Source organism: Micropterus dolomieu, linkage group LG17 (genome assembly GCF_021292245.1).
Source record: "Micropterus dolomieu isolate WLL.071019.BEF.003 ecotype Adirondacks linkage group LG17, ASM2129224v1, whole genome shotgun sequence".
Classification (NCBI taxonomy): domain Eukaryota; kingdom Metazoa; phylum Chordata; class Actinopteri; order Centrarchiformes; family Centrarchidae; genus Micropterus; species Micropterus dolomieu.
The window spans coordinates 36,906,569-36,914,915 of NC_060166.1; the positions used below are offsets into that span (position 1 = coordinate 36,906,569).

Here is an 8,347-nt window from a genome sequence, read left to right on the forward strand (position 1 = left end):
AATAACTGCTGAAACACAGTAGCTGTTAAAGTCCAGGAGTTTGTAACTGAATTAAAACTGATTTATTTTATTATTGATGAGGTAAAAAGGTGCCGCATGCACATTTAAAGAGGTTACCTCGATCAGTCAGGCCTGTGTGTGTGTTGATTCAGCAGTGATGATATTGAAAGTTACATATCTGAAAGCTGAGAGCTGCTCTGCATTATATTCAGTTACAGTTTTAGATTTTAAATTGTTTTATTAAACCTTTATTAAACCAGAAAAACTATTTTCCAAGAGGTTCTGGCCAAGGCAGGAAGTACTACAACATTTAAGATGGAAATAAATAATCAGTAACAAGGTCATGTTCTTAAATATTCACCATATTTCAGCAACAAGGACGGAGGAGTAACCAGTCAGACATCTGAAGGCAGAACTGAGCATTCAAGTCCTTTAAAACCACAGTGAAACAAAGATCTGTTTCAAGATCCAAAAAAGGCGTTGTGCTCAAACAGAAACTAACATTCACTCATACAGTGGTGGTAAAGTGGAGTCACACCTGCCCACATATTGCCTAACACTGTAGATTATTATTATTACTGTAGATTATTTCCGTGTGGTTTCATTGTTTGGATGGTATTACTGCAAACAGTGACAATATTTTAGCCAGAATCTGTGTTCACACCCTCCTTTGCAATTAGGCAGTTTCTAACCCTAATCCTTCATGAGCAATTTCACAGCAAGAGCAGGAGCTCTGCGGAGCTCAGTGAGCTTTTTCTGTTCAGAGTTTTACTGTAGAAGTTCAGTTTCTCAAGCCTGCACAGAAACAGGGCAGGAAACGTGCAGCAAAGGTTGGGATCTATAAAAACATCTTGACGGGAGAATGTGCGTCCTGTAAGTAAACTCTGAACCATCCGTACGCACAGAAAGAGGAGAAATGGGAAACGGCGACTGACAGAGGATGAAACGGTCTGAAATGAAGAGGCCTACTGTTGTGTAAAATAAATCCTAATATTACCTCTGAGTAGCCTATTACAGGCTTAAAGCCTTTCTGAATAAACATACTCCCGTTTGACTGATTTTTGCAGCTACAAAAAGATCCAGATTCGGGATCATAAACCCAAACAGAGATTCTGTTTCTAAAAAAGAAGCCTCAAATGTTCAGGAATCAGATTAATTAATACTTACATGTAGCTGTTTATTCTCCTAAATAAGGTGAACAGGAGGACAAATTACATTTAAACTGATGCCGTTTTCAGTGAGTCAGTCCAGCAGATACGAGAGCATTTCATATATTGTTATCAGATGTCCTGGAGCCAAACGCTGTCTGCATGTGGATGTGATGCTCTGCTTGTAAAACACGTTAGCCTATTTATTTAAGTTTATATTATTTAATTCCTATTTTAGTTTCTGAACACTAAAATCGGGCCCTAATTAATTTCTCATTGAAGTGAAAAGGAGTCACAGTCACATTTAAAGAGGTTCCTTCCCCAAACAGAGCAGGTATTAAAGAAGCTGATCTGAGAGCAGCAGCTACAGAATGCGTGATAGCCTTACTGCATTATATTCTATACATTTATTATATTTTTAATTGTCTGTTGCCTGTTCTTAAAGACTTTTCCATCATAAATTGGTGAAGAAATTTTCACCATCATGCAGGAAGTTATATTTTTAATGCTGCCAATTTAAAATCTCGCCTAGAGCGTCCAGTACCAACGCTTTCAGAAAAAGTGACAAAGCGTAGTTATTAGACGCGTGACACGCGCCGGCTGCGTCTCATAGACGCTCTGGGGCGTCCTGTACAGCCAGGAAGTGCTACGTTCGTGATAAAGGTGTTGACAGCCACCCCCCAAGCCCCTACCCTTACCACAACCATCAGAAATGTTTGTACCTAAACCTAAAGTCACTGACTTTATGCCTTGTGTTGCTGCAATGTAGCAAACGGGGGCGTTTCATACAGACGCTGAAGGGCAAAATCCTTACGCTTTGTCACGCTGTCTGAAAGCTTCAGTTATGAGGCGTTGAAATGAGAATGTGTTGGTCTGTCTGTTATCGATGACATGGATGCAGTTTGAGCTGTGAGGACGGCGTTCCAACAACTCACTCACGCTGTTTTAACACAGAGTTTATTTGTTCAGGACATTTCAGCAACAAGGCAGCTCAAAGTGCTTTACATAAAACATGGTGGTGGAACAGCGAATAAGACCCGTTTGATGTGAGAGACCTGGGTTTGATTTCCACTGTGACACGTCCACCAATGTGACACTGACCTCTGACATGTACAGCCGCTGTAATGGTGCTTTCAGACCAAAAGCGAGAAAAAACGCGTAGAGCCGTGATTTCATGTCGGGCGGCGTGAAACGACACGAAGAATTCACGTGAGTTGAATATTTTCAACTCAAGCGAGAAAGTCGCATGACGCTGAGTCGCGATAGCCTATCAGTGTTGAGATTGTCCGAACGTCACCGAGGCTTCAGACAGTTGTGTGGAGAGGACCAGGCAGAGCGGGCGATTGAAAATCTGCTGGCCGGCTGAGAGCTGTTAAACTTGGGGGAGAGGAGCAGGAAGCAGCGCTGCAACCATTGGACAAATAAACAACCGCGGTCGGTCGGATTCGGCTCTGACAACTACGTCGTTCACTCGCGGTAGGAGCTCGGAGTTAACTGCTTTTATTAACTTTAACTAATTTGCTTTAGTTTTTGGGATTTCAACGTTGATTTATCTTCACTGGAGCTTCTCAGCAGCTTCAGTGCACATCCGGCTCCACTGTTGTTGTTGTTCGCGTCGTTAGCTCTGTTACGACTTCATATTTATATAAAAACCGGACAAAACTGGACAGTACTTGGAGAAAAGAAAGCGAGGAGGTTGAACTACCTGGTGAGTTTAGAACATGTGTCTGTAACTTTATTCCAGCTGTCGTTGTACTTTACTGTGACCAAGTTAGCTAATAGCATAGCCCTGATCGATCCGAACTCCATTCAGAAAACAAACATTTTAGAAGTTGTTGTCCTGCTGTCTTGCTGGCAGACCTGACAAAGCATGAATTCAGTTTAACAAAAATCTGCATCATGTTGTAGTTATTTCGGCATCAGTTTTATCCGTTTATTGCTATTTTATCACAGCAAATATTTACTTTGGGTTCATACAGCTGGAGTAATGGCGAGTTGTTTATTCACCTTCTCGCGTTGTGCGTGAACACTTGCAGTGAATGTACTCAGGCGAGGCAAAAATTCGCGTTTGGTTTGAATGCGGCATAAGTCTCTTTGGATAAAAGCGTCAGCTAATGAATAAATAAAGAAGATCACAGCCACAGAGGGAAATCTAAAAACAGACATTTAAATACAAAAAGAAACAGAACAACATTTACATGGTAAAAATATTATTATATATATATTATAAGAGGAAAAAGAAAATAAAAGCAGGTCTTAGATTTGACCGAAGCTTATTTTAGTTTCTAAATGATGAAAATATGTCACAGTGCAGAAAGGTTTGTGTTTTGTTGATAAAAGCAGGCAGCCGGTCCGCTCTGTTACTAAACTTTAGAGGAGCTGATCGCTCACTGCTGCATCAGGAGACGCTTCTGGTTCCCTGGCCGTCTGTCTTCTACGCTTGCAGATCAGCACTCCTACACCAGCTAAAGCAGCCAGTCCCAAAGCTGCTCCGAGTCCAGCATACAGCCTGTAGTCCGCGTCCTCGGTGTCTCCAGACCTGGGACCTGGAGACCAAAGAGCACATTAGTCAGAAGTGACTGAGCAGTGGAGCAGCCTCCGTTTCCTCTTCTCTATCTCAGAACCAACATGGAAAAACCTGCAGCTCCACAAACTCACCTGGGTCTGGAACCTCCAGGCGGATCCTTCTGATGGGAGGCTCCTCAATGAGGGCCCTCTTAGATCTGGATCTACCTGCTGCGACTCGACACTCGTACGTCCCGGCGTCGCTGCTGCTCACGTTCTTCAGAATTAAAGACACGTCTCCGTCCTTCAGGTCCCGGTCCAGCAGCTGGACCCGGCCTTTAAACGGGGTGTCTGTGTGTCCATCTCTGAAGAAGAGGACCGGAGACTCCGGGTCGGTTCTGGTCCACTCTACGGCTCTGATGGGGGCCCTGTGAACCTGACAGGGCAGAGTGGCGTCATCTCCAGCGTTCACCTGGACCACATCAGGGTCTAAAAACCAGAACGGAGAGGAAAAGGTTTACATTTCAGAAGGACTCCACAGGACCAGGGGTCTCATTTATAAACAGTATATAAACAGGACTGGAAACGTGCGGACGCCACTTCCCAAGCAAAGGTTGTGATCTATAAAAAAACAAAGTTGACTGGAGAATGTGCGTCCTGTAAGTAACCTCTGAATCATGCCTACGCACATGAAGAGGATAAATGAGAAACTGTTTGAAGTGAACAGGCCTACTGCTGTGTAAAATATGTTGAAATATTACCTCTGAGTATTACAGGTCTAAAGCCTTTCTAAATAATCAGACACTCGTTTGATTGATTTTCCCTGAAGTGCACAATAAAAAAAAAAAACTAGTTTAAGATAATTTGCGGCGCAGAAAAAGAACCATGACTGAGGATCATAAACACAAACGGAGATTGTTTCTGCAAAAGAACAAACAGGAATCAGATTAATTACTTGTATGAAATACAATTTATTCTCATAAATAAGATGAACAGGAGGACAAATTATATTTAAATTGATGCTGTTTTCAACGCGTCAGTCGAGCAAATACGAGTGAATATTTTCATGTATTGTTCTCACATGTTCGCTTCCTTATAGAGCTAAACGCTGAGCGCAGCGTCTGGATGTGATGCGTTGCTTCTGAAAAAGTCATTTACAACAAGTCACAGGCACATTTCTTTTAACTCGTTTTTATTGGGATATTACAAAGAGCTGTTTTAAGGCACTCTTTTATAGCCATAAGTTCAAACTTACTTACTTACATTCAAATACAAACCAGAAGCCTTAGAAAACATGTTGATTACATCAATTGCAACAGAAATTTGGTTTTTCATTTTTCAGGAATAATGTGGTGTCATCTGCCAGCTGAGTTATAATTCATTCTCTCCCTATAAGAGAGACTCCTTTCACAGCACTGGATTTAATATGGTTTGCCAACAGTTGAGCTACTAAAAGGAAGAGGTACGGGGAAGTGGGGCAACCCTGTCTAATGCCTCTAGACAGATTAAATCGTGGGGACGTACCACCCATAACTTTAATATACTGTTGCTGTTCTTATATAGAGTTTTAATAGCTGTACAGAAAAAATGACCAAAGCCGAATTTCTTTAAAGACTGTAAGATGAACTGATGCTCCACAGTAACCACTAACCCTAAAAATAAAATAAACCCATTATCATCAATCAAATGTGCGTAATCTAGGACGTGTAGGACAAGTCTAATATTATTGGTTATATGTCTTTTGGTCATGAAGCCTGACTGTGTTTCTTCGATAACAGAGTTCAGTACCATTTTAAGTCTTTTAGCCTGTAGTAGAGCAAATATCTTATAATCATTATTAAGACAAACATATTGGACGCCAATTGTCAATAAGTCATTTGTCTTTGTTTGGTTTGGGAATTTATGTGGTCAGACCTTGAGTCCTGGTTGTTGGAAGAGATTCTCTTTCCATGGATTCGACAAAAAGTTCAAAGGTCGGTCCATCGGTACCTGGTGATTTGTTGTTTTTTTAGGAGATTAACTGCTTTCCTAACTTCAAATGTGACAGGGTTATCACATAACTCCATTTCGTTTTCATTAATAGATTAAACTGTCAGAGAGTTCGTAAAAGACACAGCTGATTCTTGGCAGAATTTGGAGCTATATAAATCTCTATAAAAGTTACCACAGTACCTGATATTACTTTGAAGTCCTCTGTAACAACTCATTAATATTTAGTTTATCAATATTGTTATTATTAGAATGATGTTTTTCTAAATTGAAAACATAATGTGAGTTTTGTTCTCCTTCTTCAAGCCATTTTGCTCTAGATCTTTTGCTTTTTGCAATGTATAAATCATCAAGTTTAACTTGCAGACCTAATTCTGTTTTCCTCCTCTAAAATTATATCTGGGTTCTTTTGAGATAAAAAGGTGATCTTTGTTATTACCTCTTCCTCTTCAACTCTTCTGGATTTGGCTTTTATTACCATATTTACCATATTTTCTTAAAAACTTACCAACCTCGAATTCTAAAAGTTCCCAATTATTTCCAAATGTTTTTTCTTCCTTAGTTTTGGACCAAAAAAAATCAGAGATGTAACCTCTTTTTTAACTTCCTCATTTAATAGTAGAGAGCTATTGAGTTTCCAATACGCTGACTGAGCAGCGACATATTTAATTATGGAAAATGTATTAAATTATCTTAATGTGTATTGCCTTATGATCTGTAAGAGGAGTGGGCCATATTTCCACATCAATAAGATCTTTATTAAAGGTCTCCGACACTAACCAAAAATCTATCCTTGATTGACTGGAGCCTGTTTTATTACTCCAACTATATGACCTGCTGTTAAAATATTTTTTTCTCCAAATATCTACAAGCCTGAATTTGTCTGCAAAGGCTGTTAAGTTGGCATTGTTTCTGTTTGGTTGACCAGGTGGCCATTTCTCCAAAATACCATCCAGAATCCAGCTAGATCACATTTTGTAAGTAGGATATCTCCAATAAATCTGTCCAGCTGAACGTTCTGTACCGTGAGAAAGCCATATGGAGTTACCCCACCGAGGTCTCCAAAAAGTGGCATCATTTGGAAGAGAATGAGATTCTTGTAAAAAGAAAAAAATCTGACTTGAACTGTTTAGCAAAAAGAAATATAGCTTCACGTTTAACACTATTACATATCCCCCTAGCATTGAGTGATACAAAGGAAAGAGTTAAGTTTGGATAAATTTCAGAACACCTAGGCTATTTAAAGCATCTCTGATTAAACACTTGAATTAAAGTTGGTTGCGTTTCTGCCCATTTAGAAGCTGATGAGTAACAAAGAATAAATTAAATACGCCCAGGCAGATCAACATATATGTGAGAGAAGTAAGGCCTCACATTTTTAAACGGGGAGGCAGAATTCTCCCATCGATAAATCAGAACCCGATAGATTCAAGAAGAGTTTTCTCCGTGAAGAATGTCTACGGATGAATTTCCAGTCCATTAAAAAAGCCTTTTCCTCCCAGAAAGTAGGCTGACTTCCCCTCCTCTCGTGCCTTCTTGATCGTAGGCCACAGTTTCTGTCCGTCTTCCTTTGTCAAATCCTCCGTGAAGCGCAAACCTTTTCTTTGAAGAAAGTTGTTGTTCTTTGCAGCCTTCCAAACTGCCTCCCTGTGCCGCCGTGAGATGAACCTGAGGGTTATGCCGCGGGATCTCGGGTCGCGGTTTTCCAACTCGATGAGCAACATCTATGTCGTCTGGAAGCTTTTCTTTCTTTTCTTTTCAGTCCATACTTTTCATGGCAGTCTCTTCACTTTTCTCCACACAAAATAAAGAGATTCACAACGGTGCATAAGTTCTTATCTTTAGATTCAAAGTAGCTAATGACATTTTTCCTTTCAACTGTGATTGTATGTGTTGTTTTAGAATATATGTAATTCTCAAGGTTCCTCCAGAATGTGCTGCAGAATGAACAGTCGTAGAAAAGATGATTTAAAGTTTCTTGTTCTGTTCTACAAAAGGTGCAGTTGTTAACAACAAGCATGAATTTTGAGATAAGCATGTTGGTTGGATATATTTAATGCAAAATTTTCAAATGTAATTCTCTAACTTTGTTTGTAATACAGAATCTAAAAGGAACAAGCCGTGCTTTACAACACTTAATATTGGAAAACTGAGAATTAGCCACCAGGTGTTATTTTCTTTAAATTTAAAAAGCATTTTCTAATGTGTTTGTTAAAATATCAATATTATTTATATAAAGATTATGTGAAACTGGGCACTTCTTGCTGTTTCTTATAGGTTTTCATTAGTTCCAATAAACCATTAGGTATAGATTTAAAGACTGAGCTATATTCTCTGAATGTTATTGGGAATGCTTTCTCTCTAAGAAAGGACTCATACTAAATTAATTGACCGTTACAATCAAATAAGTCCCTTAAGAAGATGATAATTCTGTCAAACCAGTTTTGTAAATAAAGTGACTTGTTCCTTTTGGTGATGCATTCATTATTCCATATAATAGACTTGTGTGGAGAGAAGTTATGAGAACAGCACAGCTTCCACGCTAAAAGAGCTTGTTGAAAAAATCGGGACAGTTTTAACTTTGTGATATTATAGTGACACTTCAATAAGAATTGGAGACCTCCAACTTCTTTGAAAATGTTATGTGGGATAAAGTATCATAATGAGTCGGGTGCATTTAAGCATTCTTTTAACCATTTCACCTT

At 39.4% G+C, this 8,347-nt stretch overlaps 2 long non-coding RNA genes across 2 annotated transcripts in view; both read right to left on the minus strand.

The window, feature by feature from the left end:
- Positions 1 to 3,299: 3,299 nt before the first annotated feature.
- LOC123985695 lies at positions 3,300 to 4,390 on the minus strand. The gene is made up of 2 exons (XR_006828725.1): positions 3,807 to 4,390; positions 3,300 to 3,694 (listed from the first exon to the last, which is right to left on the minus strand). It is a non-coding gene; the product is annotated as an uncharacterized LOC123985695 (long non-coding RNA).
- A 438-nt stretch (positions 4,391 to 4,828) lies between these two features.
- Positions 4,829 to 8,347, minus strand: part of LOC123985696 — a 4,651-nt gene continuing 1,132 nt past the window's right edge. The window contains exon 2 of the long non-coding RNA XR_006828726.1: positions 4,829 to 8,344. This is a non-coding gene — a long non-coding RNA (uncharacterized LOC123985696). The remainder of the gene's footprint in view (positions 8,345 to 8,347) is intronic.